A 26174-nucleotide genomic window follows, 5' to 3' on the forward strand; every position below is an offset into this window, starting at 1 on the left:
TTCCCGACCCAGGGATTGGCAGGTGGCTTCCTCACCACTGAGCCACCGGGGAAGCCCCGTATACTCTAAATAGAGAGAAATTCGACAGTGCTGGAAACAGTAGTGGAACACTGGAATAGGGAGTTGCATTCATCCTTTATCGATTAAGGGCACTTCCTTACTAGCCATAAGTGTTACAAGAAACTTATGAACCTGTGAAATAAACCAGACAAGGAACAGGGATACTGCCAGATGATATCACTTAGACATTTTTTTAATGTTTCTTCAAAGCATTAACTTTACTCTTTTAATTTATTTCTTAATTGGAGGGAAATTGCCTTACAAAGTTATGTTGGTTTCTGCCATACAATAGCACAAATCAGCCATATTTATACATATATCACCTCCCTCTTTATACATGGGGGTCTTGAAAAAAAGTTGAACTCATAGAAGCACAGAATAGCGTGGTGGGCGCCAGGGTTGGAATATGGAGGAAGCAGGAGGGTGTGCAGGACTGAAAGGGAAGTCCGTGGGTGAGCAATGAGCAGGGACTCTGGGGTTCTGTTGACCGTTCACCGTGCTCCCACCCCAAACAGCCCACGCTACTTCCCCACTGATGAGGATTCATTCTTCCTTCCCGCCCAGCCCTCTGCCTCTTTGGCCACGTGTCCAGCTGACCCGGCGCTGTCTGGGTGGAGGCCCACTTCACAGGGGCTCACAGTTTCACTGGTTCCACCCATGGGGGATGGCGATGTGATGCAGGTTGTGACTGATTCTCTGCATGATTTTGTTGGCTTTGTCCGTGTGGTTATATGCGGGGACACCGAGCTGGTCCAGAGCCTGGGTGTGGACAGCCAGCATGTGGGAGATGAGTCCGTGGACTCGGGCACCGTGGCCCCCATCCGGATCTCTCCCGTCTGGTCCATCAGGGACCAGGAGGCAGAGGTCCCCTCGGGCCCCAGCAGGCAGAAGGTGGGGAAGGCCCAGATACAGCACTCGATGAACCTCTGGCTCCTCTCATTGCCACCAGAATGCCAGAATTTATTCACCAAAGTGGCATGGGTAGGATCCATGGATGAGAGCTTAAACATCTCCTGGTTACTATTGACAAAAAGGAAAAAGAAAATAAAAACTCGTAAGTCATACATACTGAGAAATATTATACATATTGTTTGCCCCCAAATGGTCTTCAGATGATGCATTTGAGAGCACAGGGAAAGGCACAGATTCTGCAAAAAGGCTACCCAGATTCGTAATTCAAAAGCTGTGTGATTTCAAACAGGAAACATGCTGTCTCTCTGCCTCCTTCCTTTATAAAGTGAGCCTATCAATCGTACCTTCCTCAAAAACTGATAAAAGAGCAATTACACCGTAAGGACCCAGGACTTTTGCCTACCCGCAGTCAGTTCAATTCAGTCACTCAGTCATGTCCGACTCTTTGCAACCCCATGAATCGCAGCACGCCAGGCCTCCCTGTCCATCACCAACTCTCAGAGTTCACACAAACTCACATTCATCGAGTCAGTGATGCCATCCAGCCATCTCATCCTCTGTTGTCCCCTTCTCCTCCTGCCTCCAATCCCTCCCAGCATCAGAGTCTTTTCCAATGGGTCAAGTCTTCGTATGAGGTGGCCAAAGTACTGGAGTTTCAGCTTTAGCATCAGTCCTTCCAAAGAACACCCAGGGCTGATCTCCTTCAGAATGGACTGGTTGGACCTCCTTGCAGTCCAAGGGATTCTCAAGAGTCTTCTCCAACACCACAGTTCAAAAGCATCAATTATTCAATGCTCAGCTTTCTTCACAGTCCAACTCTCACATCCATACATAACCACTGGAAAAACCATAGACTTGACTAGATGGACCTTTGCTGGCAAAGTAATGTCTCTGCTTTTGAATATGCTGTCTAGGTTGGTCATAACTTTCCTTCCAAGGAGTAAGCGTCTTTTAATTTCATGGCTGCAGTCACCATGTGCAGTGATTGTGGAGCCCCAAAAATAAAGTCTGACACTGTTTCCTCATCTATTTCCCATGAAGTGATGGGACCAGATGCCATGATCTTCGTTTTCTGAATGTTGAGCTATAAGCCAACTTTTTCACTTTCCTCTTTCACTTTCATCAAGAGCCTTTTTAGTTCCTCTTCACTTTCTGCCATAAGGGTGGTGTCATCTGCATATCTGAGGTTATTGATATTTCTCCCAGAAATCTTGATTCCAGCTTGTGCTTCTTCCAGCCCAGTGTTTCTCATTAGGTACTCTGCATAGAAGTTAAAAAAGCAGGGTGACAATATACAGCCTTGATGTACTCCTTTTCCTACTGGAACTGATCTGTTGTTCCATGTACAGGTCTAACTGTTGCTTCCTGACCTGCATATTCTCAAGAGGCAGGTCAGGTGGTCTGGTATTCCCATCTCTTTCAGAATTTTCCACAGTTTATTGTGATCCACACAGTCAAAGATTTTGGCATAGTCAATAAAGCAGAAATAGATGTTTTTCTGGAACTCTCTTGCTTTTTCCATGATCCAGCAGATGTTGACAATTTGATCTCTGGTTCCTCTGCCTTTTCAAAACCAGCTTGAACCTTTGGAAGTTCACGGTTCACGTACTACTGAAGCCTGGCTTGGAGAATTTTGAGCCTTACTTTACTAGCGTGTGAGATGAGTGCAATTGTGCGGTAGTTTGAACATTCTTTGGTATTGCCTTTCTTTGGGATTGGAATGAAAACTGACCTTTTCCAGTCCTGTGGCCACTGCTGAGTTTTCCAAATTTGCTGGCATATTGAGTGCAGCATTTTCACAGCATCCTCTTTCAGGATTTGAAATAGCTCAACTGGAATTCCATCACCTCCACTAGCTTTGTTCATAGTGATGCTTCCTAAGGCCCACTTGACTTCACATTCCAGGATGTCTGGCTCTAGGTGAGTGATCACACCATTGTGATTATCTTGGTCATGGAGACCTTTTTTATACAGTTCTTCTGTGTATTCTTGCCACCTCTTCTTAATATCTTCTGCTTCTGTTAGGTCCATACCATTTCTGTCCTTTATCGAGCCCATCTTTGCATGAAATGTTCCCTTGGTATCTCTAATTTTCTTGAAGAGATCTCTAGTCTTTCCCATTCTGTTGTTTTCCTCTATTTCTTTGCATTGATCGCTGAGGAAGGCTTTCTTATCTCTTCTTGCTATTCTTTGGACTTCTGTATTCAGATGGTTATATCTTTCCTTTTCTCCTTTGCTTTTCGCTTCTCTTCTTTTCACAGCTATCTGTAAGGCCTCCCCAGACAGCCATTTTGCTTTTTTGCATTTCTTTTCCTTAGGGATGGTCTTGATCCCTGTCTCCTGTACAGTGCCACGAACCTCTGTCCATAGTTCATCAAGCACTATATCAGATCTAGTCCCTTAAATCTATTTCTCACTTCCAGTGTATAATCATAAGGGATTTGATTTAGGTCATACCTGAATGGTCTCGTCGTTTTCCCCACTTTCTTCAATTTAAGTCTGAATTTGGCAATAGGGAGTTCATGATCTAAGCCACAGTCAGCTCCCAGTCTTGTTTTTGCGTACTGTATAGAGCTTCTCCATCTTTAGCTGCAAAGAATACAATCAGTCTGATTTCAGTGTTGACCATCTGGTGATGTCCATCTGTAGAGTCTTCTCTTGTGTTGTTGGAAGAGAGTGTTATCACCAATGCATTTTCTTGGCACAACTCTATTAGCCTTTGCCCTGCTTCATTCCATACTCCAAGGCCAAATTAGCCTGTTACTCCAGTAAGAAGTATCTAAAAGTTTAGTATGATTGCTGTCGGCAAAGCAGCGACTCAGCATTTAATGAGGGAATTGATAAGACTGCATTTTAACGATAAGAAATCTAGGTAAACAGAAAATAGGTGAGTGCCCCAAAGCACATGCTAGCAACTGTGGTTAAAGCCAGAGCTTAGGAACCATGGAATCGTAGAATGTTGCTGTCAGAGTGTTCTTGGCCACTATGGGAACTGAAGTCCAGAGAAGGGGTGTGATGTGGAGTGCAGGCAGCCCCAGAAGCACAGAACACTGAGCCTGAAGTCATCTTCAGGCTGTAAAGGGTTTGGAAAGGGTCTAGAGATGGGGAACTAGGGGATCTGTACTCAAGCCCCTCACACCGTTAACTATCCACGTGACCTGAACAAGCTATTTCATCATCCAAGCCTGTTTCTGTCAGGCAAATAGGGATAATGTCTCCTATCTTGTCTACCTCCGGGGTGGACAACAGAATCAAATGAGGTTATAGATGTGAAGGCGTTTTCAGGTATAACAGGGGATGTTGCTAAGTCGCTAAGTCATGTCCACCGCCTTAGTGCCTCCATGGACTGCAGCATGCCAGGCTCCTCTGTCCTCCACTGTCTCTAGGAGTTTGCTCAAATTCAAGCCCATTAAGTCAGCCATGCTGTCTAACCATCTCATCCTCTGCCACCCCTACACCCCTTCATGAGTCACAGCCTTGTCATGGCGAAGGGGCTTACGTAAATCAATGAACCTATGAGTCATGCTGTGCAGAACCAGCCAAAACAGACGAGACATGGCGAAGGGTTCTGATATAACATGATCCACTAGAGAAGGAAATGGCAACCCACTCTAGTATTCTTGCCTGGAGAACTCCATGGGCAGTGATGTATGATACTGTGAGTAAAATGTTTCCAGTCATTTTAACACACAGAGGACCATAGGTCTGGGCATCTCTGAAGAAATGGCATCTGAGAGTATGAATGACAATAAAGAGGCAAGTGTATGAAGATCAGAGGGAAGGACATTGTGGGAAGACAAAGTGCAAATGCAATGGCCCAAAGCCATGCCTGGGTGCATGGGATCAAGTTGTATAAACAGGGTCAGAGCCGTTAGTGGGAGTGAGCAGGGGCGACAGGATAAAGTCCGAGAGGTGATGAGTTCCAGGTCTTATAGGACCCTGGAAGTTCATAGAGGAGTTTGACCTTGATTTTATTTTCTTAGGCTCCAAAATCACTACAGATGGTAAATGCAGCCACACACACACACACAAAACAAACAAACAAACAAACAAACAAAAAACTTTCTCATTGGAGGAAAAGCTATGACAAACCTAGACAGCATATTAAAAAACAGAGATACCACTTTCCTCACAAAGGTCCATCTAGTCAAGGCTATGGTTTTTCCAGAGTCACGTATGGATGTGAGAGTTGGACTGTGAAGAAAGCTGAGTGCCAAAGAATTGATGCTTTTGAACTGTGGTGTTGGAGAACACTCTTGAGAGTCCCTTGGACTGCAAGGAGATCCAACCAGCCCATCCTAAAGGAAAGCAGTCCTGAATATTCATTGGAAGGACTGATGCTGAAACTCCAATACTTTGGCCACTTAATGTGAGGAGCTGACTCATTGGAAAAGCCTCTGATGCTGGGAAAGATTGAGGGCAGTGGGAGAAGGGGACAACAGAAAATGAAATGGTTAGATAGCATCACCGACTCAATGGACATAAGTTTGAGCAAACTCCTGGAGATGGTGAAGGACAGGGAAGCCTGGCATGCTCTATGTAGTCTGTGGATTTGCAAAAAGTCAGACAAGATTTAGCAACTGAACAACAACAGCAAGCTGAGAATCCTCAGTGGCTCTTCAGCAGGTGAATGGATGTAACCCACATCACACTCTAAAAGCATCGCTCTGGAAATGGATTGCGGGGAGCCAAGAGTGAATATGGGGAGAGAAGTTGGGAGGCTACTGCAATGGTGAAAGAGCATCTTTTTTCAAACTCACATGGCTTTGGGTGGGCCATATCCAACAGGTAAGTTCTTTGTCTCTGGCAGGGAAGGAAGAAGTTTCCTCGCTGTCTCCGGCATCACATAGAGAATGCACTGTGTGTGCTCCACCTTAGCAAATTTAGTGGCTGCAAGACTCTGTATCACCTCATTCAGACTGGACTGTGAACCTAGATAGGGGTAAAGTTAGGGGAGAAGTAACTGCCCTTGTAGATGCTCCTGGAAGCTTCCCAACAGACATGTCCAGGATTGAAAGTCAGCAACTTTGCTTCTGGTGTTGCAAGTGACCGTGTGACCATGGCCTTATCACTGCCTCAACCTGTTTGCTCTTACTCAATACAGAGATAACACTAGAAATACTGTGGAATCAAGGACACTAGGCATTTAAAAAATCGTAGCAAAACTTGGGCTTCCTTGGTAGTCCAGTGGTTAAGAATGTGCCTGCCAATGCAGAGGTCATGGGTTCGGTCCCTGATCCGGGCAGATGCCTTGGAGGGACTAAGCCTGTGTGCTTCAGCTTCTGAAGCCCACTTTCTTAGAACTTGTGGTCCACAACACGAGGAGCCATGGCAACGAGAAGCCCACACACCGCAACGAAGAGCAGCCCCTACTTGCTGCAACTAGAGAAAGCCTGCAGGCAGCAACAAAGACCCAGCACAGCCAAAATAAATTAAAAAAAAAAAATAGTAGCCAACCTTTGACATGCCCTGGTATTGGTCTAATACCACATTTAATTCTTACATTAACCATATGTATTGCATGCATGCTCAGTCATGTGCAACTCTTTGCAACCACATGGACCACAGCCTGCCAGATTCCTCTGTTCATGGGATTCTCCAGGCAAGAATACTGGAGTTGGTTGCCTCCTCCAGGGGGATCTTCCCAACCCAGGGATCGAACCCACATCTCCTGCATCGGCAGGTGGTTTCTCTACCACTGTGTCCCTTGGGAAGCCCAGCCGCAAGTTTCAGGTACTTCTATTATCTTCATTGTTTATTGCCGGGGTCCAGCCCCAGCTGATCCAGGGTATTTGAAGGAGAGACGGCTAGGCGACCTATTCAAATGTTAATTAGAGATAATAAAGAGGAATAGAATGAGGATAGCTCAGTAGGAAAATTCAGTGGAGAAAAGAAGCTGAGTGGCTTGGTTTACGCGGAAAATCAATATAACCCGTGACACCAGGTTAGCTCTGACCACAGAGGCCGCAGGCGCCCTCTCGAATAGCGGAAGGTGCCCCACCTTAGACACCTTCTCGAGTGGGTCTTAGAAGCCCAGGCAAATAAATGGTCGCAGAGGACATCCACGCTCCAGATGGACACTCAGCTGGAAGTTAAAGGGAAGAATGACATGGGGAGACCAAGCGTTGGTGAGCAAGGCCCATAGCTTTATTTTCAACAGGGGCTTTTATACCCTAAGTTACACATAGAGGACAATAGGGGATGCAAAATCAGCAGTCTTTGATGCTTATCAAAAACCAGGGTTTCTTTCCTGAAGATTTATCGTATACAAATGGTTTAGGTGATTTACATCATCTTCTGGCCAGAGGCCTATTAACATTTTATGACTCTTGACAAGGACTTATCAACAAAGACTTATTTTCTCTAAGAGTAATTATTTTAAGGTTTGGCGCCATCCTCCGAAGATAAGATTACGTTCCTATAGGGTGGATGTGTAATGGGTTTACAAAGGAAAGAATTTACTACCTTAAGGGTCTAAAGTTACTAACACCAGGCCACTACTTATTTTTTCTACATACCAACTATATTAATTAATGCACATTCAAGGATACAATTCAGGGGATGTGAAAACTTGGCAACAAACATTGGCTCATCAATGAAATCTTTTACTAGTTTTATTCTGACAGTTTCTAATTCTCTGAGAGGCTCTAAGCTATTTGAATATCTTAAGCTTCCCGTGCCTCTGGAGGCTGGGAGACTGTAAACAATCGTATGCATAGCTGTAGGTGTCCGGGTAAACTTGTCAGGCGAGTTAGAGAGCCATCTGAGGGGTTTGGATTTAAACACTCCTAATTGCCCAGGAACTTTATTAATTGGAGCTGTAAGTTAACTCTTTGACAGAGAGAGCGAGATGGTGGTGGGGGACAGCCCCCAGTAAAGTCGGAGGTGAGAGCACAAAGCAATAAAGTAGGCAGACTCTGGTTTTTGGGGGGTAGATGCTCGAGAATATCCGGGGGCACTCCCGAGGCTCGATCCCGCCTTTGCGTATGCCGAGCCCCCTTCCTCATGACCTTTGTCACGAGTGGAATGTCTCTCGCCGGCTCCCGGCATCTCCCCCTTTTTTATTTCTTAAAACAGCCAGATGTAGCTCAGTCGCGAGCCTCTGAATGCTCTGCCGAAGAATCCTGACAATACAAGGAAGAATGAATATGAGAAGCAGAATTAAAACAGCCACCGTAACATAGCTAAGGAAGGTAGACAGCATATTTTTTCCTGAAATGTAGTTAGAGAAAGTATGGAAGAAATCATTTGCTGTTCCAGCGGCAGTAAAATCTAATTGGGAGTGCTCCATGGTTGCTATTTGATTGTGAAGTTTCCCTAAGTCTAGACCAATGTCAGAGCTGTTCCAGATACCTGAAATATGGTTTTTAATCTTTTCCCATTCAAAATCTGTCTCATTTACTTTCAGGGGTGTTACACATATCCACCGATAGTCAGCATGACAGGACAATGCCATTTTCACCTTTAAAGCCTGCAATTCAGTCCCAATATGTATTACTGCTTCCTCTAGGGCGTCTACCCTCATTTCTAACTTCCTGTCTATAGCTTCCTGTGTAGCCAATGCTAAAGAAACATTTTTGGACATAGAATCAACATATTGAGCAGTATGTACTTGTTGAGTCAATGATATTGCTGCCACAGTAACAGAAGTGATTGCACTTATCAAAGCTGCTATTCCCAAGATAAGTAAGCCCACAAACCGTCGGGTTCGCATTAAATCCTGCAGTTGTTGTAATACAGCCAAACCGTAATTATCATACCAATAAGAACGCACAGACACAGGTATCATGAGATAGGGTGGGCGTTTCAACACAACAAAAGAACAAACATTATATTGGGGGGTCAAACAAGATGAAAGCATACATTGTTCACAACACCACTACCACAAAGGAGCAAACATTATATTGAGGGTTTAAACAAGATGAGCCAGGAAGCAGCTGCAGGCGTCGGCCCGGGGGAGCAGTGTCCCCAGCATCAGGAGGCAGAACGCGAGCGGCAGGCTGTGGGCCTCGGCGCTTACAGCGGGCGGAGGGGCGGGGATCACGGCCTTGGGCTAGCCTCCGCGGCTTGGGCTCCCAGCGTTTCCCTCTCGCCTGCGGGAGCGCGCTGGTCTGGACTGCATTCCGCGGGCGCGCTTTCCTCTCTGGCCCTCACTCACCGCACAGACTTCTTTGCTCTAGGTCGCAGGGTGCAGCGAGAAGGGTACTGGGCGCTGCTGGCGGCGCGGAGGCGAGAGCTGGCTGGGGGAGGGGGAGCGAGCGAGTGCGCGCCGCGAACCTGGTCTTTGGGGAACGTGACATGACGAATTTGTCTGAGATCCAAATTGAAGAATCTGCATTCTGTAGAAATATACAAGCATACCCTCTCCCACAAGTTAGCAACACATCTGGCCTTTTTCACTCTCCAGTATGGAGGTCTTTTTACTTGACCAGGGGCCGAGTCGTAGCCTGTAATTCAGGCATCTAGTGTCTCATCATTGTAGTCTGCCCCTGTGTGTTTACGTTTAAGTGATTAATTACAATTTGGACATAACTATTTGTCTAGCTGTTTTTCTAGATATGAAATTTATACCTTGAACCAGCTGCATTTTGATGGTGAATTTTGTGAGAATTTTTGGCCTTATCAATCTTTTTATTTAAGTTTAAAACAATTACTTTAGTCAATGCATCTGCCAAAGCATTTCCTTCATGTAAAGGGCCAGGCAAGCTGGAATGGGCTCTATGTCCCACAAAATATTTTTTATCTCTGTGTTTAATCTTTCTGTAACTCAGATAACAAGGAGAAGATAGTAGTTTTATTTTTTGGAATATTAGCAGTTTCAATATGAGGAAACAACCCTACAATATATCAGGAGTCAGTCAAAAGATTAAAGGTGTGGTCTCCTAAATGTTGAAAGGCCTAAATAACTGCTTGTAACTCAGTCTTGACATTTTATTCCCTTGAATTAAAAGATCTTTTAAAGGCCTTGGAGCTGTAACTTCCTGCACCCAAAAGGCTAGATCACTAGATTCAAATGTTTTGTGGCTCTTAGCTTGAGAAGTCAAGTTTTTTCTTTTCTGATAATAAGGTAAAAGCAAAAGCTATGTTACTCTTTGACCTTTATTAATTTATACAGTTTTGGTAGGCAGTGAGATCAAGACTTTAATTTCTCAATATAATCAGAATCTACTACACCATGCACCACCGAAATTTCTTTCTTTCTTTCTTTTTTTTTTTATTTGAAAAGAAAGCGAGCTACGCCCCAGGACAAATCTTCCAAAGTCCTCGGGTAGGGGGCCAGCCACTCCTGTTGGAATTGGAGTAAGCGGCACGTCAGGGGTTAATATTATTGCTCAATCCTCTTGTCTTTTCTCCTAGCCTGGGTGAGACCCCCCCTGAGGGGGTTTTCTCCAAGGAGCACGCTCTGCATATTGTGTACTAAAAGCTCCTTTGTTTAAAAAACTTTTTATCTTCCTCAGGCTTAGGCAACGCTTTGAGAGGCTTTGGGGGGCAAAGTGGGGAACTCCTGGGTCCTGGGAGGCACAAACGGAGGCGGTGGCAATCGCCTTAAATCAGAAAGTGGTGGATAAGTTTTTTAAAGGTTTGCGCAGAGGGGGAGGGAGCTCGCCAGGGCGCTCAGCCGCAGCGTCCTGTAAGCCCTCTCCTTCCTCGGGAGGTAAAGCACTTTCTCCCTCTTTTTTTTTTTTTTTTTCCAATAGCAGAAATTATGATCTGTGCAGAAAGTGGTGATTTTTTTTTTTCAATAGCAGAAATTATGATCTGTGCAGAAAGTGGAGACTCACCACCATCCACCGCTATAGCCTCTCCCATAGGCTATTTAACAGCCTCATGACGGAGGTCCAGGACATGTCTAATCATAATACACAGAGCCAATAAACATTTGTCTATTCTTAGATGCAGAGAAACCCATTTTTTTTTTTTTGAGAATATTTTTATTTATTTTGAACCCTCTTTACCCTATCTAAACTGCAGAGGGGACTAAAAAAGAAGCCTCAAGGTGAGGATTAAATTTATCCTCGGGACTAGAGAAAACCCCTTTCCGGGAAACTCTTAGCGGAGGCCCTTTACCCCCACATGGAGGAGGAGGCATGGGGGGATGGGAGCGTCCCGTATTTCTCTTCTCCTGTTTTGGAGATCTTTTAACTGTTTGGTGACTAAATCTTACAGACTGTCTGATAAGGGATGTTTCCCTCAAGCTCCTAGGAGCGGGTGGTCTGACAGGGGAAGTTTCTCTTAGGCCTTTTGGGGCATCATTGTTTAAGAGATGCCGATCTCCATCAGAGTGATATTTAGCTATTATCTCGCCTAAATTCTCTTTTTCTTTTGGGGAAGGCTGATCTTGTTTCTCATCCCTAACTTTAAGTTGTTCCTGAGTAGTCATGGCTGCTAACATTTTTCTTAGTTGCCGATAGTCAGGTGGGTCTTCATTTTTCTCATTTTCCTGAGGTTTAACTACAGTTTTGACCTCATTTTCCTCTTTAAAGGTTACTTTTTTAGATTCAGGGGCAGGTTTAGCCACAGCAATTTCTTCACTATCCCCTTTAAGATGTACTTTTTCTGAATCGGGGGCAGGGTCTAAGACATCTCTAATGATGTTCCATAAGGAAAAAGTGTCATTAGGAACATTTTCTGAGCCATGTTCGGCATGGTAAGTTTTTAGCTGTTTTCCTACTTTTTCACAGACATCTAAGTTAACAGAGCCTTCGTCTGGGAACCAGGGACAGTGCTCTTGTACAAATGAAAAAAATGATTGAATGGCAGATTTTTTAACTTGGATTCCTCTTTTATTTAATAACTGTAAGATTACTCCTATAAAGAGCTGTCTTTCATTTGATTCAGTGTTACCCATGTCAGAAAATTAAGTATAGTAAAAGATTTTGCTTTTAGCTATCAAAAGATCAGGCTTTTCTTTGGCCTTTTAACTTCAGAAACTGTTTTCTCTCTCTAAGTCTAACACTTTAACACTTTCAACACTTCCCACTCCTCTCGCCCTGTCTGTCCTACAGGGGGGTCCGCGGCACCCTTGAGTGGGGTCCTAGCCGTCCCGAACACTGGAAGGACAATGGGGCTGATGACCCAGATTGTCCCGGGTGGGGGGGGAACAGAAGGCTGGTGACCCAAACTGTTCCGAGGGGGAACAAGAGAGCTGATGACCCAAACTGCTCCGTGGGGGAACAAGAGAGCTGATGACCCAGTTGTTCCGAGAACGGGGGAGCAAAAGGGCTGATGACCCTAATTGCTTTGGGGAGCTTACCTTCGAAAATCCTGTCTCGGGCGCCACCTGCCAGGGACCAGCCCCAGCTGATCCAGGGTATTCGAAGGAGAGACGGCTAGGCGACCTATTCAAATGTTAATTAGAGATAATAAAGAGGAATAGAATGAGGATAGCTCAGTAGGAAAATTCAGTGGAGAAAAGAAGCTGAGTGGCTTGGTTTACGCGGAAAATCAATATAACCCGTGACACCAGGTTAGCTCTGACCATGGAGGCCGCAGGCGCCCTCTCGAATAGCGGAAGGTGCCCCACCTTAGACACCTTCTCGAGTGGGTCTTAGAAGCCCAGGCAAATAAATGGTCGCAGAGGACATCCACGCTCCAGATGGACACTCAGCTGGAAGTTAAAGGGAAGAATGACATGGGGAGACCAAGCGTTGGTGAGCAAGGCCCATAGCTTTATTTTCAACAGGGGCTTTTATACCCTAAGTTACACATAGAGGACAATAGGGGATGCAAAATCAGCAGTCTTTGATGCTTATCAAAAACCAGGGTTTCTTTCCTGCAGATTTATCGTATACAAATGGTTTAGGTGATTTACATCATCTTCTGGCCAGAGGCCTGTTAACATTTTATGACTCTTGACAAGCACTTATCAACAAAGACTTATTTTCTCTAAGAGTAATTATTTTAAGGTTTGGCGCCATCCTCCGAAGATAAGATTACGTTCCTATAGGGTGGATGTGTAATGGGTTTACAAAGGAAAGAATTTACTACCTTAAGGGTCTAAAGTTACTAACACCAGGCCACTACTTATTTTTTCTACATACCAACTATATTAATTAATGCACATTCAAGGATACAATTCAGGGGATGTGAAAACTTGGCAACAAACATTGGCTCATCAATGAAATCTCTTACTAGTTTTATTCTGACAGTTTCTAACTCTCTGAGAGGCTCTAAGCTATTTGAATATCTTAAGCTTCCCGTGCCTCTGGAGGCTGGGAGACTGTAAACAATCGTATGCATAGCTGTAGGTGTCCGGGTAAACTTGTCAGGCGAGTTAGAGAGCCATCTGAGGGGTTTGGATTTAAACACTCCTAATTGCCCAGGAACTTTATTAATTGGAGCTGTAAGTTAACTCTTTGACAGAGAGAGCGAGATGGTGGTGGGGGACAGCCCCCAGTAAAGTCAGAGGTGAGAGCACAAAGCAATAAAGTAGGCAGACTCTGGTTTTTTTGGGGGTAGATGCTCGAGAATATCCGGGGGCACTCCCGAGGCTGGATGCCGCCTTTGCGTATGCCGAGCCCCCTTCCTCATGACCTTTGTCACGAGTGGAATGTCTCTCGCCGGCTCCCGGCAGTTTATATGTGAGGGGACTGAAAAATAGATATGTTACACTACTTGCTCAAGATCACGAAGCAAATAGTAGGCAGAACAGGGACGTCACCCAAGGGAGTCCGATTCCAACACTGACAGGTTTTCCTGTGACTGGGGACGTGCTCTATGGCACAAGGACTTATCATTCCAATTGTGGCTCAGTGGCAAAGAGTCCACCTGCCAGTGCAGGAGACACAAGAGCCGCAGGTTCGATCCCTGGGTCGGGAGGATCCCCTGGAGAAGGAAATGCAACACGTTCCATCAAAGTCATCTGCCATCTCCTGTGTGGTTGGGTAATATAAATAAATCAAACTGATCATATCCAGTGATTGGAATACTTGTTTGGTATTTCAGTATACAGTGCTATTTTACAAACTAAATATCGCTATTCTTCTTGGTGTGCTATCATCATTTCTGAATCATTTTCACCATACGACTAAGTCAGGGATTTAATGAATGATTCCACTTACAAGTAAGAAAAACTTGATGAAGGTATTTTTCTGTTGCAAGACAATTTCAAATCAACCAAACACTTATCAGTTTAGAATGCATCTTCAGTGATTTTACAATCCTCAGGAGAGTTGCAAGAGTAAATGTTATTCTGTTTCAAAGAGTCTTAGAACAAATGGATTATGAGGACAATATTGAAATGGACACAGGTAACCTTGCATTAGAATTCTCACATGTGATAAAGCTATGCAGAATGAAGACCCAGGATGCCTTAAAAATGTAAACTGCAATGCACTGTTTAAAAAATAATTCATATTTCCAAAAAAGCTAAAACAAAATTTGCTCAAAAATAATGTCTCAAAATTAACAAATAAAAGATGATGAGATTATTTTGAAGCTGAAGGAAGAAATCAAAGAACAACTACCCAACAAGAGCAAAATAGCTGGAAATTGTTGCCCAGAAATGCCCTTCCCATTAATACCACCAACAATCAGTTTTTTAAAGTTGCATTAAAAAGTGAATATTGTTCCCTTTTTAGATTTCAATAATTAAAGTATCTTTACTTTTGTATTCTGTTTAATTTGGTACTTTTTTTTTTTTTTACATTTTTTTTTAAATTTTATTTTATTTTTAAACTTTACATAACTGTATTAGATTTGCCAAATATCAAAATGAATCCGCCACAGGTATACATGTGTTCCCCATCCTGAGCCCTCCTCCCTCCTACCTCCCCATTCCATCCCTCTGGGTCGTCCCAGTGCACCAGCCCCAAGCATCCAGTATCGTGCATCGAACCTGGACTGGCAACTCGTTTCATACATGATATTTTACATGTTTCAATGCCATTCTCCCAAATCTTCCCACCCTCTCCCTCTCCCACAGAGTCCATAAGACTGTTCTATACATCAGTGTCTCTTTTGCTGTCTCGTACACAGGGTTATTGTTACCATCTTTCTAAATTCCATATATATGCGTTAGTATACTGTAGTGTGGAGATTCCTTAAAAAACTGGAAATAGACATGCCTTATGATCCAGCAATCCCACTGCTGGGCATACACACTGAGAAAACCAGAAGGGAAAGAGACACGAGTACCCCAATGTTCATCGCAGCACTGTTTATAATAGCCAGGACATGGAAGCAACCTAGATGTCCATCAGCAGATGAATGGATAAGAAAGCTGTGGTACATATACACAATGGAGTATTATTCAGCCATTAAAAAGAATACATTTGAATCAGTTCTAATGAGGTGGATGAAACTGGAGCCTATTATACAGAGTGAAGCAAGCCAGAAAGAAAAACACCAATACAGTATACTAATTTGGTACTTTTAAAAAGATCACTATACATTTAACTTTTACTTCCAAATAATTCATCAAATGATACTATACGGTTACATATTTTTGCATATTGGAATTTTTATACTTTATTTTCAATATGCTTATAACATATTTATATTTGAAACAGATTAACAACTTAGTCTGAGTGATTTTTAAAAGTCTAGTACTGAAAATATATTCCCAAATACGAGCATCATAATTTGTTATTTTTATTTCCCTAACGTTATCATTGGAGTAGGAAATGGCAACCCACTCCAGCGTTCTTGCCTGGAGAATCCCATGGACAGAGGAGCCTGGTGGGCTGCCATCCATGGGGTCGCAGAGAGTCAGACATGACCGAAGCGGCTTCGCACACAACGTTGTCATATTTACCTTCACACATGTTGGGGTGTTCCTTTCGCTGCTTAGAACGCAACCTCTGTTCTTGTCAACCTGTCAAAAACCTATTATTCTTCAAAATTCCCTTTTGACAAAACGTCTTCCGTGAAAGCTCTCTGGTCCTTGCCCCGCATCCTGACCTCTGTAGCCTAACCGTCTCTTGGCCAGCGCTACTCCTGTTTCTCCGATACTTATTGTACCTTGTCACACCTTGCTGTATTTGCTTTGCTTGTCTGCTTCCCTCCAGACTCGGAGGTTCTTGAGCACGGGGGCCTGTTCACTGTCACTGCATTTCGTTTCTGTATCCACAGGGTCTACCACATTGCCGGGCACCTGGTGGGCGCATAGCGAATACAAACACAGACGCACATTCCTTCTGCCCCTGGCCCCTTACCTGCTCCTGAGGGCGGATAACCACTGTCTTAAAATCAGGCCACTTGTCCACCAGGGCCTTTAGATTGAATGGGTTTCCCTGGTTCATGTGGAAGACGGTCCCGTAAACCTGCCGTATCCCGAGAAAGTGAGAGGGTCAGCTTATCAGGAAGGGATGGTGAAGCACCCTGTTTGATCAGGACAAGGCTTATTTCTATGAAATCAGGTTAAGTACCTAATAGGGCCTTTATTTTGGTCTTCAGGTTCTACTTTATTACTCCAAATGGAAATAGACTTTGGGGTCAAACAGTGAGAACATTATATTGTGTGTATGTGTGTTAGTTGCTCAGTCATGTCCAGCTGTTTTTGACCCCATGGACTGTAGCCTGCCAGGCTCCTCTGTCCATGGGATTCTCCAGGCAAGAATACTGGAGTGGGTTTCCATTTCCTTCTCCAGGGGATCTTCCCAACCCAGGAATAGAACCCAGATCTCTGCCTTGAAGGCAGATTCTTTACTGTCTGAGCCACCAGGGAAGATCAAAAATTTTATTAGTATATTTTAAAATCCAGATAAATAAAATGAATAAATTAAAATCATCTACTAACACATTGTAGAATTTAGTGTTATATCTTTCCATTTTATTCCATTTATTTACACACACACATAGTTTTCAGGGTTCCCTGATGGCTCAGTCAGGGAAACTAAAGAAACTGCCTGCAACGCAAGAGACCCAGGTTCAATCCCTGGCTCAGGAAAATCCCCTGGAGAAGGGAATGGCAACCCACTCCAGTATTCTTGCCTGGAAAATTCCATGGGCAGAGAAGCCTGGTGGGCTACAGTCCACGAGGTCACAAAGAGTTGGACACGACTGAGTGACTAACACACACACATACAGTTCTTAAACATGAAATCAATTACCTAATACATATTAATTTAACATCTGTTCCCCCCCCCCAACATACACATACACACTATACTATGAGCTTGTTTCCACATCAATAAACAGAAATCTATATAATCATTTTTAATGGCTGCGTAATATCCATTATATGGAAGGACTACTTCAATTTTACTGTCTTAATGCTCGTCATTTCAGTGTTTTCTAATCTTTAAGAGTTTACTTTTCAATGAAAATTGCTTTTGCATAAATCTTTGCAAATATGTCTGATATTACAAATTCTAGAAGGGGAATTTCTGGGTCAAACACCAACTGTTGTTTAAATATTTTATTTTTCTTGCACACGTCTCTGAATCACCTTCCATAAAGGTTAAATGAATTCCTGTCTATGTAAAAAGTAGAGACAGAGCATGGTGTTAACAACACAAGCTTTGGTGGCCAAGGTCCAAGGGCAACACTTATTGGGCAATTTTTTAAATCTTTGCAACCATCTGTTCAAACATTGGTGCCCTCAAAACATTGAAGAGCCCGAGAAAGAGATTGTCCAAACTGGAATGAGCCACATGGTTGTGGGGAGAGGAAAAACAGCAATCCATACCAGGGTGGACCTTAGGACCTGGATGCATTGAAACAAGATGCCTTAGCAGAAGGCATGGAAGAATGCCAAAGACCAGGGCCGACGGAATGGTGACTATTTCAGACAAAGGACCACCTCTCACCCTGTGCTTCCCTACTCTTGCCATGAAATGTTCATGTCAGACTAAAGCGAAAGAGGAGGAGGCAAACTTTGACTTTGTCTTTCAAACTTTGACTTTACTGAGTTTTTATAAATTAAATTTCTGCCGTTAGCAGATGCTCAATATAGAAATTAAATGCAGCTTTAAGGAAAATAAAATACATGCTTTTCCACATGACGTTTGGAACCAGTGGCATTTATATACACGTTTCTGTGCCCGTGATAGTGTCATTTAACCGGAACATAGTGACTCAGGCAGCCACTGCAAATGGAAGGGACCGAAGCTACAGGCGAGCTAAACCCACATAGTTTCCTCTGCTTGGGAGATAGGTGGGCAGTCCTTCAGGCTGCAATACCCAGATTTTTCTCTCACCTGAGACTTATTAGCAACTAGTCAATGAGTTTTAGGTCATACATTTGTAACAAGAATAAATTTTACAAATATCCTAGATTTCTGCTTCTGGGGAAAAAGCTATGTCATCAAAGAATCAGGTGAGTAGAGAGGAAAAGAACCTCATTAAAACTGAGGATCTCATATTGAGAGTTACTTTGCCTTACAGTAGAGTTGGGCTAAGACTAGTCGTGCCAAGAATTTTCTCCAAAAAGTTAAGATCCACTTGACACAAAAAGTAAATAACAATTCAAACCCCAGACATACAGCATAAAAGAAAACAATTTAACTTGAAAAATTTTCCAAGTAGACTTGGAAAAATTTTCCAGTAAAGAGAAAATTAATTCAGGCACATAACTGATTTAGTTCCTTCCCCTCCTCCTCCTGAAAAAATACTTTTGAGGTTATATTGAATACATGGTGTAGTTCCTGATATTTGGCAAGTGTTGTGGCACCCTACTCCAGTACTCTTGCCTGGAAAATCCCATGGACGGAGGAGCCTGGTAGGCTGCAGTCCATGGGATCAGTAAAAGTCGGACACGACTGAGTGACTTCACTTTCACTTTTCACTTTCATGCATTGGAGAAGGAAATGGCAACCCACTCCAGTGTTCTTGCCTGGAGAATCCCAGGGACGGGGGAGCCTGGTGGGCTGCCATCTATGGGGTCGCACAAAGTCAGACACGAGTGAAGCGACTTGCAGCAGCAGCAGCAAGAAGTATTGGCTATTAATTTTATTATATCTTAGTTAACCCTCCAAACATCTCTGCAAGGTAATGATAACACTGCTTAGGGCTTCCCTGGTGTTTCAACTGATGAAACATCTGCCTGCAAAGTGGGAGACCTGCGTTTGATCCCTGGGTCGGGAAGATTCCTTGGAGAAGGAAATGGCAACCCACTCCAGTATTCTTGCCTGCAGAATCCCATGGACAGTGGAGGCTGGCAGGCTACAGTCCATGGTCTCAAAGAGTCAGACTCGGCTGAGCGACTCACACACACACAACCCTGTTCAAGGTTGAGGAGTGTCTACCAAGAGTATTTACTTTCTGGCTTTACTCATTTTACATGCAAGAGCACTGAGATTTTTGCAGTGTTACCCAGAAAACAATGAATTTGTGGGATCAAAGCCGTCTGACTCCTGACCTTGTTCCTCTCAAGAGCTGCCTACCCTACCCCTCAGTGTAGCATGCCTCTGGGCTACACTAAGCGCCCCTGGCCTAGCCTACACATGACCCCTAAACACAGTGTCAGGGCACCAAGGAGAAGATGCGTTCGGTGCTTTGCCACCCCATGGACTATAGAGCTCATGGGACTCTCCAGGCCAGAATACTGGAGGGAGTAGCCGTTCCCTTCTCCAGGGGGTCTTCCCAACCCAGGGATGGAACCCAGGTCTCCTGCACTGCAGGCAGATTCTTTACCAGCTGGTCTACAAGGGAAGCTCCCCCCAAACCCCCGGCCAAAAAAGGATATAATACGATGCTATTCCTTTCAGGTTTCCCATCAGCATGATCAGTATAATTAACTCTACTAAATTCTATGTCATATTCATGCTGCCCTGAGAAGTCTGGAGCTGTGATTCATCAATAAAAGGAAAAGCGTTTATTTTCCAGACAAGCCCTGTATGCTAACAGAGTTTATACTTAAGGTTTTTTTGTTGTTGTTGTCTACTGTTTTTGTCTAACTTATAAATTGTATTGATTTTTAATTCCAATTGTCCATTGCTAGTACATGGAAAACCAATTTTTGTATTTTGTATGTTCACCCTAAGGCCTTTGCTAAACCTAATTGTACATCTAGGAGCTTTGGGATTTTGGTAGATTCCTTAAGATTTTTCTCATTAGACAATTATACCAGCTGTGAATAAACACTACTTTATTTTTTTCCAATATGTATTAATTTCTTTTTCTTGTCTTATTGTGCTGATTAGTATATCTAGTACCATTCCCACTGGGACTGGTGGGAATGAATATCTTTCCCTTGCTACTGACCTTAGCAAGAATATTAAATCTTTCACTATTTAGTTTATTCCTAGGCATAGATTTTTCCAGTACACGTTTTATCAGGTTGAAGAAATTCCCTCCTATTTCTAGTTTGCTGAGAGTTTTATTTTTATCAGAAACATTACATTCTGTCAAACATTTTTCTGCATCTACTGAGAGAAGATCTATGGCTTTTCTCCAGTCTGTTGATAACAGTGAATTGAACTGATTGATTTCTAAATGTTGAATCTGCCTTGCCTTTCCAAGATGAACTTCCCTTGGTTATGATGTATTATCCTTTTGATATGTTGATGGATTTGACTTGATATCATTTTGTTAATGGATATCTCTGTTCACAAAGAATATTGTTCTGTAGTTTTCATTTTGGTGTCAGGGTAATTCTGGACTCATAAAATGATTTGGGAAGTGTTTTCTCCTCTGCTCTATTCTGCAAGGGTTTTTGTGGAAGTGATATTTTTTCCTTACGTGTGTGGTAGAAATTGCCACTGACAATATCTGAGCATGGAATTTTCTTTGTTGGAAGGTTTTAAACTACAAAGTCAATTTCTCCAAAGGATAGAGGGCAATTCAGGTTGCATATTTCTTCTTCAGTGACCTTTGGTAATTCATGCTTTTCACAGAATATACAAAGTGAAATGTATGGACTTAGTATTGAAAATTGTTTTCACTGGAAGTGCCAAGTCTTAACTATTGGACTGCCAGAGAAGTCCCTAGACTGTTATTCTTTTTTAGTATAAGCACTTAATGCTATCTGTTTCTCGGTTACCAACTGCTTTAGTTGCATCCCAAAGCTTTTCATATATTGTATTTTTGTTTTCATTCAACTAAAATGTTTTCTAATTTTCCTTGGAATTTTAAACATGACTTATTTAGAATTCCAGTTGAGCTATTCCAAATCCTGAAAGATGATGCTGTGAAAGTGCTGCACTCAATATGCCAGCAAATTTGGAAAACTCACCAGTGGCCACAGGACTGGAAAAGGTCAGTTTTCATTCCAATCCCAAAGAAAGGCAATGCCAAAGAATGCTCAAACTACTGCACAATTGCACTCATCTCACACGCTACTAAAGTAATGCTCAAAAGTCTCCAAGCCAGGCTTCAGCAATATGTGAACTGTGAACTTCCTGATGTTCAAGCTGGTTTTAGAAAAGGCAGAGGAACCAGAGATCAAATTGCCAACATCCGCTGGATCATGGAAAAAGCAAGAGAGTTCCAAAAAAAAAAATCTCTTTCTGCTTTATTGACTATGCCAAAGCCTTTGACTGTGTGGATCACAATCAACTGTGGAAAATTCTGAAAGAGATGGGAATACCAGACCACCTGATCTGCCTCTTGAGAAATTTGTATGCAGGTCAGGAAGCAACAGTTAGAACTGGACATGGAACAACAGACTGGTTCCAAATAGGAATAGGAGTTCGTCAAGGCTGTATATTGTCACCCTGTTTATTTAACTTCTATGCAAAGTACATCATGAGAAACACTGGACTGGAAGAAACACAAGCTGGAATCAAGATTGCCGGGAGAAATATCAATAACCTTAGATATGCAGACAAAACCACCCTTATGGCAGAAAGTGAAGAGGAACTCAAAAGCCTCTTGATGAAAGTGAAAGTGTAGAGTGAAATAGTTGGCTTAAAGCTCAACATTCAGAAAACGAAGATCATGGCATCCGGTCCCACCCCTTCATGGGAAATAGATGGGGAAACAGTGGAAAGAGTGTCAGACTTTATTTTTCTGGGCTCCAAAATCACTACAGACGGTGACTGCAGCCATGAAATTAAAAGACGCTTACTCCTTGGAAGGAAAGTTATGACCAACCTAGATAGCATAGTCAAAAGCAGAGACCTTACTTTGCCAACAAAGGTCCGTCTAATCAAGGCTATGGTTTTTCTAGTGGTTATGTATGGATGTGAGAGCTGGACTGTAAAGAAGGATGAGTGCCAAAGAATTGGTGCTTTTGAACTGTGGTGTTGGAGAAGACTCTTGAGAGTCCCTTGGGCTGCAAGGAGATCCAACCAGTCCATTCTAAAGGAGATCAGCCCTGGGATTTCTTTGGAAGGAATGATGCTAAAGCTGAAACTCCAGTACTTTGGCCACCTCATGCGAAGAGTTGACTCATTGGAAAAGACTCTGATGCTGGGAGGGATTGGGGGCAGGAGGAGAAAGGGATGACAGAGGATGAGATGGCTGGATGGCATCACTGACTCGATGGACGTGAGTCTCAGTGAACTCCAGGAGTTGGTGATAGACAGGTAGGCCTGGCCTGCTGCGATTCATGGGGTCACAAAGAGTCAGACACGACTGAGTGACTGATCTGATCTGTATACTTTTAGAAATTCAGGTATTTTCCAGATATCTTTCAGGTTTTTTTTTTTTTTTTGAGTTTAATTCTATATTGTTCAAGAACATACTTGCTATATTTCAATTCTAAAATTTTTAAAAATATTGTCTATTTTGCTAAACATTCCATGTGCACTTGAAAATAGTATGTACCCTGCCATGGTTGTGCAAAGTATTCTATAAATGTCAGTTTATTCAAGTTTGTTCATAGTATTTCGTATACAATAAGTTCACATATGTATTTATAGGTTTTCTGCCTATTCTACAAATCACTGAGCAAGAAGTGCTGAGCTCTTCACACCTATGTGCTTCCAGATTTCTTCTTTCAGTTTTCTCAATTTCTGTCTCATGTCCTTTGAGCCTCTGTTGCCAGGTGTATGCATTTCAGGTTTTCTTACATCTTCTTGGTGAATTGATTCCTGTATCATAATAGTGGCAGTCTTTAGTAATAGCCTACTCCCTTTGTAATATATTATTGCAAGAAAAACACTTCCACTTCTCTAAGGTACAAGATCATTCCTTAAACACAATTTCTGTCTCATTCAAAGTTAAACATAATCCTTGGGGTTTGACAAAAAACAGAATTTGACCAATTATTAATTACAAAGAAGAACCATAATGGATAGCTTCTCACCAGGCACTTGATTGTTTGCTAAGAATAAACATTGACTTTGCCAATTCTGGAAAAAACAAAAAACAAAACTTCCAGAGTTACATAACATGAGCTGAAGGGCATGAGGGAAAGCTTTGGCATCATCACACAACAAAGATCACAATGGGTTCAAATCATAGCCCTGCCACTCACCGCTGGCATGATCTTGGTCAAGTCATATGACTGAGCCTGCCTTTCCCCTTTGGTTCTACAGACATGACATAGCTGCCTTGCAGATAGGTGAGGTAAACCAAACGAGCAGCCAGGTGGGTGAGCTTGGCTCAGAGTAGTGTTCAGGGATTCCTTGTTCTCTTTCCCACCTTCCCTCAAGCTGTCCCTAGCCCTTTTCCCCTTAAGAATGCTCCACTCTCACCTTTAAGGACTCAGGGAGACTCTTCCTCAAGGATTTCTCTAACATCTGCAGCAGTTGTGGGCCTTGTAAATGGAACATCTTGGCAGGTCCCTTAACCTAAGAGAGGATCGACAGACAAGGAATGAGAAGTGCTGGAAGACACACAAAGATGCCCAAGTCCCTGTTTCCTGGGAAACAGCAATGGTTAAAAAGCAAAACAGAACAAAAAACCCACCACTCCCTTCATGTTTCTGAGTGTCTTCCTGCAAGGAACTGCCCTTCTCCCATTGGGCTTAAGACTCATCATAACCGTCATGTTGTCTGTGACAAGGCTACTAATCCTTCAAACTCCCCCTCTTCAACAGCTCATAGAAGTCAACATAAAAAAAACTTCAAACAAACCAAAAGCCAAACAACCCCATTAAAAGGGCATACGGACTGGATTCTTTCTGTTTACTCTCCCTTCCTCCATGGTTAGGTGGATGGTTTATCCCTGCTGAACAATGGCAACAAAGTGTTCTAACGGTTTAACAAAGATTAAAGCTTGACAAAACGTTAATCCGTTAATCCATCTTCTCTCCTGCACACAGTCCTCTGGCTGTGATCCACCCTCAGCTCAAGCCAACACTGGCATTCAGAATGATCCTCCATGAAACTTTGCTGACTCCTTTCCATGAAATAACCCCTTTCTGCCTGGCCTTTCAGATGTTTGTAGATCTTACCATCTGAGAGTTCTTCTGTTGAAATAATACCCTCTTCCTATTTCAGCACTCCTTTTCCCTCTTGAAATAATCCTTTCAAATAAAGTCTCTCCTTACCAAAGTCTGGCTTTGATTTTTTATTTAATGCTTTTTTGGTATAGTTTCATTATATTTTAAATAGACTTTTGTGACTAGACTGGAAACCTAAGTATTGCTTTGTTCATCTATGAGTCATTCATTTATTCAATCACTCAGTAAGTGTTAATATTTATTGAGAACTTAATGTATTCAACAAATGAGGTGTCACCTAAGCTAGGCTGAACTACATTTCCCAGAATTCCCTTCCCTTTATGTTTCCACTTAGGGCGGACCACAGAGATTCTCTGGTAGCTCAGCTGATAGAGAATCTGTCTGCAATGCAGGAGACCCCAGTTTGATTCCTGGGTTGGGAAGATTCCCTGGAGAAGGGATAGACTACCCACTCTAGTATTCTTGGGCATCCCTGGTGGCTCAGTTGGTAACAAATCCACCTGCAATGCGGGAGACCTGGGTTCAATCCCTGGGTTGGGAAGATCCTCTGGAGGAAGGCATGGCAACCCACTCCAGTATTCTTGCCTGGAGAATCCCCATAGACAGAGGTGCCTGGCAGACTACAGTCCATGGGGTCACAAAGAGTTGGACACGACTGAGTGACTAAGCACAGCACAGCATGGAGAGACTCCTATGGAAAACCTGGGTGCTGTTGTTCAGTTGCTCAGTTGTGTCCGACTCTTTGTGACCCAGTGGACTGCAGTACGCCAGGTTTCCCTGTCCCTCACTATCTCCTGGAGTTTGGTCAAACTCATGTCCATTGAGTCGGTGATGCCATCCAATCATCTCATCCTCTGTTGCCTCCTTCTCCTCCTGCCCTCAATATTTCCCAGTGGAAAACCCGGAGAGCAAAATTAAAGCAGCGGGCATTTTGCAGCTAACCTCAGGGATTCCCAGGTGGCTCAGTGATAAAGAATCCACCTGCTAATGCAGGAGACTCAGGAGATGTTGGTTCGATCCCTGGGTCAGGAAGATCCCTTGGAGGAGGAAATAGCAACTACTCCAGTATTTCTGCAGGAAAATCCCATGGACAGAGGATCCTGGCAGGTTGCACAAAGTTGGACATGGCACAGTAACTCAGAATATAAGGTAGTAGCTGGGCTGGAAGTGCTTCTCTCTCCTCTGGGTCTACCTTCAGCCTGTCTGTCACCTGGGACAGGGGAATATTAACCCCTTAATGGTTTGCAAATGTTTTCTCCTATTCCATAGATTGTTCATTTTGTTGATTTCTTTTGCTGTACAGAAATTTTTAGTTTGATATAGCCCCACGTGTTTATTCTCTGCTTTCAATACTTGAGCTTTTGTTGCCATATCCAAAAAAATCATTGCCAAGACCATGGTCAAGTTCCCCTCCCACCCCACACCATGTTTTCTTCTAGGAGTTTTATGATTTCAGGTCTTAATACATTTAAGCCTTTAATCCATTCTAGGTTTTTTGAAGTGGTCTTTGTATCTTGATTGTAGCTGCTGTGGGCAGTCACTGAGGCTGGTAGGAATCACTTAAGTCCTGTAAATATAAGTTTTCTTTACTATAAGGTGAAGTGTGCTAGTCTCCTCTGTTGTCCTTCTTTTCCACACAGGGCCACAGAATATTTCTTTAACTCAGTATCTGATTTAACAAGTCTGGACTGTCTTCATTTTATTTAGGCCCTAATTCCAGAAGACCTTCAAAATCCAGCTTTTGTTCCCATTTCAATGTCTTACTCAAATTTCCCTGTTCTCTCTATTGACTCCCTTTAGTTCCTCAATCCAAATGGAACAAATCACTCTCTTTTCTGTACCCCCCAAAGATTATGTACACATTTCAATCAAAACTTATTACAGCCCATTACAGTTTGCCCTCTAGCTTATCAGTCCTCTGGGCAGGATCTTAAATCATTTATTCTATTATTCTCAATGTTTATTACAC

The 26174-nt window shown here is 43.0% G+C and overlaps 1 pseudogene; it reads right to left on the minus strand.

The window, feature by feature from the left end:
* Positions 1–439: 439 nt before the first annotated feature.
* On the minus strand, positions 440–23847 carry LOC129627962 (glycine N-phenylacetyltransferase-like; annotated as a pseudogene).
* Positions 23848–26174: the final 2327 nt, after the last annotated feature.

This window comes from Bubalus kerabau, chromosome 15 (assembly GCF_029407905.1).
Source record: "Bubalus kerabau isolate K-KA32 ecotype Philippines breed swamp buffalo chromosome 15, PCC_UOA_SB_1v2, whole genome shotgun sequence".
NCBI classification, from domain to species: domain Eukaryota; kingdom Metazoa; phylum Chordata; class Mammalia; order Artiodactyla; family Bovidae; genus Bubalus; species Bubalus kerabau.